Here is a 13,735-nt window from a genome sequence, read left to right as displayed (position 1 = left end):
GGGATTAGTTAATAAGGGGCTATGTTCTCTTGTTAATATTTTCTCAGACTTGGGATAAGCAGAGTTCAGGGGCCTATCGGGAGGAGAAAGTCTGACTAAAGTTTGGTTATAGCAAAGCAAAAGGTAAGAAATGGTCAATTGTGAACACTTGACCAGTAGAAGATTTTTAAATATTAAGAGGTCCAATTTATTCATTTTCCTTCTGTCAATAGTGTATCTTTTGTTTTCCCTGAGAAATCTTTGTCTACCCTAACTTAGTGAGAAATCCTTCTAAAATTTCTTCTAACATTGTTTTATATTTTATACTTAGGTCTATGATCTATCTCATATTGATGTCATAAATGGTTAGTTAGGGGTCAAGTTTTCTTTAATCCATATAAATAGCCAGTTTTGCTGCCACCAGTTGTTGAAGAAAGTTCTCTTCTTTGAATAGCTTTGGCAATCTTGTCAAAAATTCTGACTATATTTGTGCAGATTAATTCTGGACTCCTTATTCTGTTCCATTGATTTATTTTCCCCTGCTTTCACCAATATCACATAGCATTACTGTAGCTTTAAAATAAGTCTTGATGTCAGTAAGTGGTTAGTGGAACTCTTATAAATGTTTCTTTCTTTTTATTTTTAAGATTATTTTAGCTAGTCCAGGTTATTTGCCTCTCCAAATAAATTTTCAAATGAGCTTGTAAATTTCTACAAAATACTTGCTGATATTTTTATTGAGATTGTACCAAATCTATAGATGAATTTGAGGAAATTTGACCATTCATCACACTGAATATTCTGATCAGTGTTTTACTGTATAACTCACAGTTTTGTTACATCTTGTTTTGATCTTGTCCACAATGTAGGAAGAAATTTAATATTTCATGATAGTCTATGATATCAGCTTTAGGTTTTTCCACTATTTATCAGATTGAGGAAGTTTCTTTCCATTCAGGTTTACTGAAAGTTTTATATCATGAGTTTGTGTTGTTTCTTGCAGAAAGCTTTCTCTGCAAACATTTTTATTGACATATAGTTGATTTATAATGTTGTATTAATTACTACCGTACAGCAAAGAGATTCAGTTATGCATATATACATATACATTTTTTAATATTCTTTTTCATTATGGCTTCTCATAAGATATTGACTATAGTTCTCTGTTCTATATAGTAGGACCTTGTTGTTTATCCAGTCTATATATAAAAGCTTACATCTGCTAACCCCAAACTCCCACTCCATCCCTCCCCCAAGCCCCTCCCTCTTCACAACCACCAGTCTGTTCTCTATGTCCCTGATTCTCTTTCTGTTTCATAGATAGGTTCATTTGTGTCATATTTTAGAGTCCATATATAAGTGAAATCATATGGTATTTGTCTTTCTCTTTCTGACTTCACTTAGTATGATAATATCTAATTACATCCATGTTGCTGCAAATGGAATTATTTCATTCTTTTTTATGGCTAAGTAGTATTCCATTGTATTTATGTACCACATCTTTATCCATTCATCTGTCAATGGAAATTTAGGTTGTTTCCATGTCTTGGCTATTGTGAATAGTGCTGCTATGAACATAGGGGTGCATGTATCTTTTTGAATTATAGTTTTGTCAGGATATATGCCCAGGAGTGGTATTGCTAGATCATATGATTATTTTATTTTTAGTTTTCTGAGGAATCTCCATACTGTTTTCCACAGTGACTGCACCAATTTACATTCCCACCAACAGTGTAGGAAGGTACCCTTTTCTCCACACACTCTCCACATTTATTATTTGTAGACTTTTTAAATGATAGCCATTCTGACTGGTGGTGTGAGGTGGTACCTCATTGTAGTTTTGATTTGCATTTCTCTAATAATTAGCGATGTTGAGCATCTTTTCATGTGCCTATTGACCATCTGAATGTCTTCTTTGGAGAAATGTCTATTTAGGTTTTCTGCACATTTTTGGATTGAATTGTTTGTTTTTTCGTTGTTGAGTTGTGTGAGCTGTTTGTATATTTTGAAAATCCCTTGTCAGTCGCATCATTTGCAAATATTTTATCCAATTCTGTAGGTTGTCTTTTCATTTTATTTATGGTTACCTTTGCTGTGCAAAAGCTTGTAAGTGTGACTAGGTCCCATTTGTTTATTTTATTTTTTTAATTTCTATTGCTTTGGGAAACTGACCTAAGAAAACATTGTTATGATTTATGCAGAGATTATTTTGCCTATGTTCTCTTCTAGGAGTTTTATGGTGTCATGTCTTACATTTAAGTCTTTAAGGCATTTTGAGTTTATTTTTGTGTAGGGTGAGAGGGTGTGTTCTAACTTCATTGATTTATATGCGGCTGTCCAACTTTCCCAACACCACTTGCTGAAGAGACTGTCTTTTTCCCATTGTATATTCTTGCCTCTTTTGTCATAGATTAATTGACTGTGCGTGTTTGGGTTTATTTCTGGACTCTATTCTGTTCCATTGATCCATATATCTGTTTTTGTGCCAGTACCATGCTGTTTTGATTATTGTAGCTTTGTAGTATTGTCTGAAGTCTGGGAGGGTTATGCCTCCTGCTCTGTTCTTTTTCTTCAGGATTGCTTTGGCAGGTCTGGCCTTTTATAGTTCCATATGAGTTTTAGGGTTATTTGTTCTAGTTCTGTGAAAAATGTCATGGGTGATTTTATAGGGACCACATTAAATCTGTAGACTGCTTTGGGCAGTATGGTCATTTTTGACAATATTAATTCTTCCAATCCAAGAGCATGGGATATCTTTCTATCTCTTTCAATCATCTTCAGTATCCTTTATTAATGTTTTATAGTTGTCAGCATATAAGTCTTTCACCTCCTTGATCAGGTTTATTCCTAAATATTTTATTTTTGGTGTTGTGATTTTTTTTTTTAACATCTTTATTGAAGTATAATTGCTTTACAATGGTGTGTTACTTTTTGCTTTATAACAAAGTGAATCAGTTATACATATACATATGTTCCCATATCTCTTCCCTCTTGCATCTCCCTCCCTCCCACCCTCCCTATCCCACCCCTCTAGGTGGTCACAAAGCACAGAGCTGATCTCCCTGTGCTATGAGGCTGCTTCCCACTAGCTATCTATTTTACATTTGGTAGTGTATATATGTCCATGACACTCTCTCACCCTGTCACATCTCACCCCTCCCCCTCCCCATATCCTCAAGTCCATTCTCTAGTAGGTCTGTGTCTTTATTCCCATCTTGCCACTAGGTTCTTCATGACCTTTTGTTTTTTCCCTTAGATTCCATATATATGTGTTAGCATACTGTATTTCTTTTTCTCTTTCTGACTTACTTCACTCTGTATGACAGACTCTAACTCCATCCACCTCATTACAAATACCTCCATTTCATTTCTTTTTATGGCTGAGTAATATTCCATTGTATATATGTGCCACATCTTCTTTATCCATTCATCCGATGATGGACACCTAGGTTGCTTCCAAGTCCTGGCTATTGTAAACAGAGCTGCAATGAATATTTTGGTACATGACTCTTTCTGAATTATGGTTTTCTCAGGGTATATGCCCAGTAGTGGGATTGCTGGGTTGTATGGTAGTTCTATTTGTAGATTTTTAAGGAACCTCCATACTGTTCTCCATAGTGGCTGTATCAATTTACATTCCCACCAACAGTGCAAGAGTGTTCCCTTTTCTCCACACCCTCTCCAGCATTTATTGTTTCTAGATTTTTTGATGATGGCCATTCTGACCACTGTGAGATGATACCTCATTGTAGTTTTGATTTGCATTTCTCTAATGATTAATGATGTTGAGCATTCTTTCATGTGTCTGTTGGCAATCTGTATATCTTCTTTGGAGAAATGTCTATTTAGGTCTTCTGCCCATTTTTGGATTGGGTTGTTTGTTTTTTTGTTATTGAGCTGCATGAGCTGCTTGTAAATCTTGGAGATTAATCCTTTGTCCGTTGCTTCATTTGCAAATATTTTCTCCCATTCTGAGGGTTGTCTTTTGGTCTTGTTTATGGTTTCCTTTGCTGTGCAAAAGCTTTTAAGTTTCATTAGGTCCCATTTGTTTATTTGTGTTTTTATTTCCATTTCTCTAGGAGCTGGGTCAAAAAGGATCCTGCTGTGATTTATGTCATAGAGTGTTCTGCCTATGTTTTCCTCTAAGAGTTTGATAGTGTCTGGCCTTACACTTAGGTCTTTAATCCATTTTGAGTTTATTTTTGTGTATGGTGTCAGGGAGTGTTCTAATTTCATACTTTTACATGTACCTGTCCAATTTTCCCAGCACCACTTATTGAAGAGGCTGTCTTTTCTCCACTGTATATGCTTGCCTCCTTTATCAAAGATAAGGTGACCATATGTGCGTGGGCTTATCTCTGGGCTTTCTATCCTGTTCCATTGATCTATATTTCTGTTTTTGTGCCAGTACCAAACTGTCTTGATTACTGTAGCTTTGTAATATCGTCTGAAGTCAGGGAGCCTGATTCCTCCAGCTCCATTTTTCGTTCTCAAGATTGCTTTGGCTATTCGGGGTCTTTTGTGTTTCCATACAAATTGTGAAATTTTTTGTTCTAGTTCTGTGAAAAATGCCAGTGGTAGTTTGATAGGGATTGCATTGAATCTGTAGATTGCTTTGGGTAGCAGAGTCATTTTCACAATGTTGATTCTTCCAATCCAAGAACATGGTATATCTCTCCATCTATTTGTATCATCTTTAATTTCTTTCATCAGTGTCCTATAATTTTCTGCATACAGGTCTTTTGTCTCCTTAGGTAGGTTTATTCCTAGATATTTTATTCTTTTTGTTGCAATGGTAAACGGGAGTGTTTTCTTAATTTCACTTTCAGATTTTTCATCATTAGTATATAGGAATGCAAGAGATTTCTGTGCATTAATTTTGTATCCTGCTACTTTACCAAATTCATTGATTAGCTCTAGTAGTTTTCTAGTAGCCTCTTTAGGATTCTCTATGTATAGTAACATGTCATCTGCAAACAGTGACAGCTTTACTTCCTCTTTTCCGATTTGAATTCCTTTTATTTCTTTTTCTTCTCTGATTGCTGTGGCTAACACTTCCAAAACTATGTTGAATAATAGTGGTGAGAGTGGGCAACCTTGTCTTGTTCCTGATCTTAGTGGAAATGGTTTCAGTTTTTCACCATTGAGGACAATGTTGGCTGTGGGTTTGTCATATATGGCCTTTATTATGTTGAGGAAAGTTCCCTCTATGCCTACTTTCTGCAGGGCTTTTATCATAAATGGGTGTTGAATTTTGTCGAAAGCTTTCTCTGCATCTATTGAGACGATCATATGGTTTTTCTCCTTCAATTTGTTAATATGATGTATCACGTTGATTGATTTGCGTATATTGAAGAATCCTTGCATTCCTGGAATAAACCCCACTTGATCATGGTGTATAATCTTTTTAATGTGCTGTTGGATTCTGTTTGCTAGTATTTTGTTGAGGATTTTTGCATCTATGTTCATCAGTGATATTGGCCTGTAGTTTTCTTTCTTTGTGACATCTTTGTCTGGTTTTGGTATCAGGGTGATGGTGGCCTCGTAGAATGAGTTTGGGAGTGTTCCTCCCTCTGCAATATTTTGGAAGAGTTTGAGAAGGATAGGTGTTAGCTCTTCTCTAAATGTTTGATAGAATTCGCCTGTGAAGCCATCTGGTCCTGGGCTTTTGTGTGTTGGACGATTTTTAATCACAGTTTCAATTTCAGTGCTTGTGATTGGTCTGTTCATATTTTCTATTTCTTCCTGGTTCAGTCTCGGCAGGTTGTGCATTTCTAAGAATCTGTCCATTTCTTCCAGGTTGTCCATTTTATTGGCATAGAGTTGCTTGTAGTAATCTCTCATGATCCTTTGTATTTCTGCAGTGTCAGTGGTTACTTCTCCTTTTTCATTTCTAATTCTATTGATTTGAGTCTTCTCCCTTTTTCTCTTGATGAGTCTGGCTAATGGTTTATCAATTTTGTTTATCTTCTCAAAGAACCAGCTTTTAGTTTCATTGATTTTTGCTATTGTTTCCTTCATTTCTTTTTCATTTATTTCTGATCTGATCTTTATAATTTCTTTCCTTCTGCTAGCTTTGGGGTTTTTTTGTTCTTCTTTCTCTAATTGCTTTAGGTGCAAGGTTAGGTTGTTTATTCGAGATGTTTCCTGTTTCTTGAGGTAGGCTTGTATTGCTATAAACTTCCCTCTTAGCACTGCTTTTGCTGCATCCCATAGGTTTTGGGTCGTCGTGTCTCCATTGTCATTTGTTTCTAGGTATTTTTTGATTTCCCCTTTGATTTCTTCAGTGATCACTTCGTTATTAAGTAGTGTATTGTGTAGCCTCCATGTGTTTGTATTTTTTACAGATCTTTTCCTCTAATTGATATCTAGTCTCATAGCGTTGTGGTTGGAAAAGATACTTGATACGACTTCAATTTTTTTAAATTTACCAAGGCTTGATTTATGACCCAAGATATGATCTATCCTGGAGAATGTTCCATGAGCACTTGAGAAAAATGTGTATTCTGTTGTTTTTGGGTGGAATGTCCTATAAATATCAATTAAGTCCATCTTGTTTAATGTATCATTTAAAGCTTGTGTTTCCTTATTTATTTTCATTTTGGATGATCTGTCCATTGGTGAAAGTGGGGTGTTAAAGTCCCCTACTATGATTGTGTTACTGTCGATTTCCCCTTTTATGGCTGTTAGTATTTGCCTTATGTATTGAGGTGCTCCTATGTTGGGTGCATAAATATTTACAATTGTTATACCTTCCTCTTGGATCGATCCCTTGATCATTATATAGTGTCCTTCTTTGTCTCTTGTAATAGTCTTTATTTTAAAGTCTATTTTGTCTGATATGAGAATTGCTACTCCAGCTTTCTTTTGATTTCCATTTGCATGGAATATCCTTTTCCATCCCCTCACTTTCAGTCTGTATGTGTCTCTAGGTCTGAAGTGGGTCTCTTGTAGACAACATATATATGGGTCTTGTTTTTGTATCCATTCAGCCAGTCTGTGTCTTTTGGTGGGAGCATTTAATCCATCTACATTTAAGGTAATTATCGATATGTATGTTCCTATTCCCATTTTCTTAAATGTTTTGGGTTTGTTATTGTAGGTGTTTTCCTTCTCTTGTGTTTCTTGCCTAGAGAAGTTCCTTTAGCATTTGTTGTAAAGCTGGTTTGGTGGTGCTGAACTCTCTCAGCTTTTGCTTGTCTGTGAAGGTTTTAATTTCTCCATCAAATCTGAATGAGATCCTTGCTGGGTAGAGTAATCTTGATTGTAGGTTTTTCTCCTTCATCACTTTAAGTATATCCTGCCACTCCCTTCTGGCTTGCAGAGTTTCTGCTGAAAGATCAGCTGTTAACCTTATGGGGATGCCCTTGTGTGTTATTTGTTGTTTTTCCCTTGCTGCTTTTAATATGTTTTCTTTATATTTAATTTTTGATAGTTTGATTAATATGTGTCTTGGGGTGTTTCTCCTTGGATTTATCCTGTATGGGACTCTCTGTGCTTCCAGGACTTGATTAACTATTTCCTTTCCCATATTAGGGAAGTTTTCAACTATAATCTCTTCAAATATTTTCTCAGTCCCTTTCTTTTTCTCTTCTTCTTCTGGGACCCCTATAATTCGAATGTTGGTGCGTTTAATGTTGTCCCAGAGGTCTCTGAGACTGTCCTCAGTTCTTTTCATTCTTTTTTCTTTATTCTGGTCTGCAGTAGTTATTTCCACCATTTTATCTTCCAGGTCACTTATCCGTTCTTCTGCCTCAGTTATTCTGCTATTGATCCCATCTAGAGTATTTTTAATTTCATTTATTGTGCTTGTCATCGTTTCTTGGTTCCTCTTTAGTTCTTCTACGTCCTTGTTAAATGTTTCTTGCATTTTGTCTATTCTATTTCCAAGACTTTGGATCATCCTTACTATCATTATTCTGAATTCTTTTTCAGGTAGACTACCTATTTCCTCTTCATTTGTTAGGTCTGGTGTGTTTTGACCCTGCTCCTTCATCTGCTGTGTGTTTTTCTGTCTTCTCATTTTGCTTATCTTACTGTGTTTGGGGTCTCCTTTTCACAGGCTGCAAGTTCGTAGTTCCCGTTGTTTTTGGTATCTGTCCCCAGTGGCTAAGGTTGGTTCAGTGGGTTGTGTAGGTTTCCTGGTGGAGGGAACTAGTGCCTATGTTCTGGTGGATGAGGCTGGATCTTGTCTTTCTGGTGGGCCCGTCCACGTCTGGTGGTGTGTTTTGGGGTGTCTGTGGCCTTATTATGATTTTAGGCAGCCTCTCTGTTAATGGATGGGGCTATGTTCCTGTCTTGCTAGTTGTTTGGCATAGGGTGTCCAGCACTGTAGCTTGCTGGTCGTTGAGTGAAGCTGGGTCTTGATGTTGAGATGGAGATCTCTGAGAGATTTTTGCCGTTTGGTATTACGTGGAGCTGGGAGGTCTCTTATGGACCAGTGTCCTGAAGTTGGCTCTCCCACCTCAGAGGCACAGCCCTGATGCCTGGCTGGAGCACCAAGAGCCTTTCATCCACACAGCTCAGAATAAAAGGTAGAAAAAAATAGAAAGAAAGAAAGAAAGAGGATAAAATAAAATAAAATAAAGCTATTATAATAAAAAATAAGAAAAATTTATTAAGAATAAATGTATTAAGAAAAAAAATTTTTTTAATTTTTAAAAATAGATTTATTATTTTTTTATAATAAGAAATAAGAAAAAAATTATTAAGAAAAAAATTTATTAAGAAAAAAATTTTTAATTTTTTAAAATAAAAAATATGAAAAACACTTATCAAAAAAATTTTTTTAATTTTTTAAAAATAGAAAATAAGGAAAAAATTATTAAGAAAACATAAGGGAAAAAAATTTTTTTAAGTTAAAAAAAAAAAACAAAAAACGGACGGACCTAACCCTAGGACTAACGGTGAGAGCAAAGCTATACAGACAAAATCTCACCCAGAAGCATACACATATACACTCACAAAAAAAGGAAAAGGGGAAAAATTAATATATCCTGCTCCCAAAGTCCACCTCCTAAATTTGGGATGATTCGTTGTCTATTCAGGTTTTCAACAGATGCAGGCACATCAAGTTGTTTGTGGAGCTTTAATCCGCTGCTTCTGAGGCTGCTGGGAGAGATTTCCCTTTCTCTTCTTTGCTCGTACAGCTCCCAGGGTTCAGCTTTGGATTTGGACCCGCCTCTGCATGTAGGTCGCCTGAGGGCGTCTGTTCCCCGCCCAGACAGAACGGGGTTAAAGGAGCAGCTGATTCGGGGGCTCTGGCTCAGTCAGGCCGGGGGGAGGGAGCAGTACGGAGGAGGCGGGGCGAGCCTGCGGTGGCAGAAGCCGGCGTGACGTTGCAGCAGCCTGAGGCGCGCCGTGCGCTCTCCCGGGGAAGTTGTCCCCGGATCACGGGAGCCTGGCCGTGGCGGGCTGCACTGGCTCCCGGGAGGGGCGGTGTGGAGAGTGACCCGTGCTCGCACATAGGCTTTTTGGTGGCAGCAGCAGCAGCCTTAGCGTCTCATGCCCGTCTCTGGGGTCCGCGCTGATAACCGCGGCTCGCGCCCGTCTCTGGGGTCCGCGCTGATAGCCGCGGCTCGCGCCTGTCTCTGGAGTTCGTTTAAGCGGTGCTCTGAATCCCCTTTCCTTGCGCGCCGCGAAACAAAGAGGCAAGAAAAAGTCTCTTGCCTCTTCGGCAGCTGCAGACTTTTTCTCGGGCTCCCTCCCGGCTAGCTGTGGTGCGCCAGCCCCTTCAGGCTGTGTTCACGCCGCCAACCCCAGTCCTCTCCCTGCGATCCGACCGAAGCCCGAGCCTCAGCTCCCAGCCCCCGCCCGCCCCGGCGGGTGAGCAGACAAGCCTCTAGGGCTGGTGAGTGCTGCTCGGCGCCGAGCCTCTGTGCAGGAATCTCTCCGTTTTTCCCTCTGTGCCCCTGTTGCTGTGGGATCCGCGCTGATAGCCGCGGCTCGCGCCCGTCTCTGGAGCTCGTTTAGGCGGCGCTCTGAATCCCCTCTCCTTGCGCGCCGCGAAACAAAGAGGCAAGAAAAAATCTCTTGCCTCTTCAGCAGCTGCAGTCTTTTTCCCGGACTCTCTCGGGTTAGCACCGAAGCCCGAGCCTCAGCTCCCAGCCCCCGCCCGCCCCGGTGGCTGAACGGCAAGCCTCTCGGGCTGGTGAGTGCTGCTCAGCACCGATCCTCCGGGCGGGAATCTCTCCGCTTTGCCCTCCGCACCCCTGTGGCTGCGCTCTCCTCCGTGGCTCTGAAGCTTCCCCCCTCTGCCACCCGCAGTCTCTGCCCACGAAGGGGCTTCGTAGTGTGTGGAAACCTTTCCTCCTTCACAGCTCCCTCCCACTGGTGCAGGTCCCGTCCCTATTCTTTTGTCTCTGTTATTTCTTTTTTCTTTTGCCCTACCCAAGTACGTGGGGATTTTCTTGCCTTTTGGGAGGTCTGACGTCTTCTGCCAGCGCTCAGTGGGTGTTCTGTAGGAGCAGTTCCACGTGTAGATGTATTTCTACTGTATCTGTGGGAAGGAAGGTGATCTCCGCATCTTACTCTTCCGCCATCTTGCCCCTCCCCCGTCTGGTGGTGTAATTTTAAAAGGTTTTTTTTTTTTTTTTTTTTTTACATTCCCTTTCTAATATTTCATTGTTGGTGTAAAGAAATGCAACCAATAGTATATGTTAATCTTGTATCTGCTACCTTACTGAATTTATCAGTCTAGTAGTTTATGTGTGGTGTCTTTAGGGTTTTCTATATAAAGTAGCATATCATCTGCAGGTAATGACAATTTTACCTCTTCCCTTCCAATTTGGATAACTTTTATTTCTTTTTCTTGTCTGACTGTTGTGGCTAAGACTTCCAATACTATGTTGAATAGAAGAGGTGAGAGTGGTCATTTTGTCTTCTTCCAGATTTTAACAGGAAGCTTTTCAGCTTTTCACCATTGAGTATTATATTGGCTGGGGGGTTGTCATAAATAGCTTTTGTTATCTTGAGATATGTTCCTTCTATACTCACTTTGGTAAGAGTTTTTATTATGAATGGATGTTGAATTTTGTCAAATGCTTTTTTTGGACCTATTGAGATGATCATGTGGTTTTTGCTTTTCTTTTGTTTATGCAGTATATCACATTGTTTGATTTGCGTATGTTGAACCATCCTTATGAACTTGAGATGAATTGCACTTGGTCGTGGTGTATGATCTTTTTTATGTTGGAATTCATTTGCTAATATTTGTTGAGGATCCTTGTATCTATATTCATCAAAGATACCGGCCTGTAATTATCTTTTTTGGTGGTGTCTTTGTCTGGTTTTGATTTCAGGGTGATTGTGGCTTCATAGAATGTCTTTGGAAGTGTTCCCTCCTCTTCAATCTTTTGGAAGAGTTTGAGAAGAATCGGTATAACTTCTTTGTATGTTTGGTAGAATTCGCCTGTGAAGACATCTGGTCCTGTTATTTTGTTTATAGGGAGTTTTTAAATTACAGATTCTATTTCACTTCTAGTGATTGGTCTGTTCAAATTATCTATTTCTTCTTGATTCAGGTTTGGTGGGCTGTATGTTTCTAGAAACTTGTTCATTTCTTCTAGATTGTCAAATTTGTTGACATATAATTGTTCAAAGTATTTCATTTTTTTTTGGTATTTCTGCAGTATCAGTTGTTATGTTTCCTTTTTCACTTCTTATTTTGTTTATTTGGGTTCTCTCTCTTCTTCTTGGTGAGCTGGCCAGAGGTTTGTCAATCTTGTTTATCCTTTCAAAGAACCTGCTCTTGGTTTTATTGATTTTTGTCTATTGTTTTTTAATCTCTATTTTATCCTTTGTAATCTTTATTATTTCCCTCCTTATGCTGACTTTAGGTTTTGTTTGTTCTTCCTTTTCTAATTATTTTAAGTGGTAGGTTACGTTGTTTATTTTAGATTTTTCTTATTTTTCGAGGAAAGCCTGTATCGATATGAATTTCCCTCTAAGAATTGCTGTTGCTGCATCCCAAAGATTTTGTATGGTTGTGTTTTCGTTGTCATTAGTCTCAAGGTATTTTTTAATTTCCTCTTTGATTTCATCATTAACCCATTGGGATTTTAGTAGCATGTTGTTTAGTTTCCATGTAATCATTTTTTTCTCATTTCTTTTTCTATGGTTAATTTCTAGTTTCATGCCATTGTGGTCAGAAAAGACGCTTGAGATAATTTCTATGCTCTTAAATTGTTGAGGTTTGTTTTGTGCCCTAGTATGTGGTCAATCCAAGAGAATGTTCCATGTGAACTTGAAAAGAATGTGTATTATGGCTTTTTGGATATAATGTCCTGAAAATATTAAGTCTAACTGTTCCAATGTATCATTTAGGATCTCTGTTGCCTTATTGCTTCTCTGTCTGGAAGATCTGTCCGTTGTTGTGAGTGGGGTGTTAAAGTCTCCTACTATTATTTTATTCCTTTCAATTTCTCCCTTTATGTCTGTTAGTAATTGTTTTATGTATTTTGGTGCTCCTATATTAGGTGCATATTTGTTGATGTGTGTAAAATCCTCTTCTTGTATTGATCCTTTTATCATTATATAGTGACCTTTTTTATCTTTCTTTATGGCCTTTGTTTTAAAGTGTATTTTGTCTGATATGAGTATTGCAATCCCTGCTTTCTTTTCATTTCCATTTGCATGAAATACACTTTTCCATCCCCTCACTTTCAATCTATGTGTGTCCTTTGACCTAAGTGGGTCTCTTGTAGGCAGCATATTGTAGGCTCTTGTTTCTTTATCCAATCTGCCACTCTCTGTCTTTTGATTGGGGCATTTAGCCCATTGACATTTAAGGTATTTATTGATATGTATGTATTTATTGCCATTTTAAATCTTGTTTTCCTGCTGAGTTTATATTTCTTCTTTGTACCTTTATTTTTCTTTTTGTTTTTCCTTTTGTGGTCTGATGATTTTCTTTTGTATTATACTTATTTTCTCTTCTTTTTGGTTTTTGTGAGTCTATTGTATGTTTTTGATTTGTGGTTACCCTGTTTTTCAACTATGTTAACCCCTTCCTATATCTGCTTGCCTTAGATTGGTAGTCATATAGGTTGACACACATTCCAAGAAAATAATCTTACTCTCCTTCCCCACATTTTATGATTTTGATGTCCTCATATACATCTTTATGCTCATCCTTTTGCTGTTCATGTTGGTTTTCATTTCTTTCACAGAAATTTTTTTGATTTTTTATTTTTAAACTCTGTGTACTGGCTTATTTAAGTGAGTTTCTTTCCAATTGTGATTTTCTCCTTCCTATAGATTCTTCTTTTCTATTTAGAGAAGGCCTTTCACTATTTCCTTTAGGGTAGGTTTAGTATTGCTATATTCTTTTAATTTTTTGCTTGTGTGAGAAATTCTTTCTGTCTCCTTCTATTCTAAATGATAATCTTGCTGAGTAGAGTATCCTAGGTTGCAGATTTTTTCCTTTCAGGACTTTAAATATATCTTGCCACTCCCTCTGGCCTGCAACTTTTCTGTAGAGAAATCAGCTTATAGCCTTATGCGGGTTCCCTTGTAGTTAACTCTTTGTTTTTCCTCTAGATGCCTTTAGAATCCTCTCTTTATCTTTAACTTTTGCCATTTTTATTATATGTCTTTGTATAGGTCTATTTGGGGTTATTTTGTTTGGGACCCTCTGTGCTTCCTGTACCTGGATATCTGTTTCTTTCTTTAGATTTGGGAAGTTTTCAGCCTAATTTTTTCAAATACATTTTCGATCCCCTTTTCTCTTTCTTCCCCTTCTGGAATCCCTATTATG

The sequence above is a fragment of the Eubalaena glacialis genome, chromosome 10 (genome assembly GCF_028564815.1).
Source record: "Eubalaena glacialis isolate mEubGla1 chromosome 10, mEubGla1.1.hap2.+ XY, whole genome shotgun sequence".
Classification (NCBI taxonomy): Eukaryota; Metazoa; Chordata; class Mammalia; order Artiodactyla; family Balaenidae; genus Eubalaena; species Eubalaena glacialis.
Note: the sequence above shows the minus strand (reverse complement) of the source record.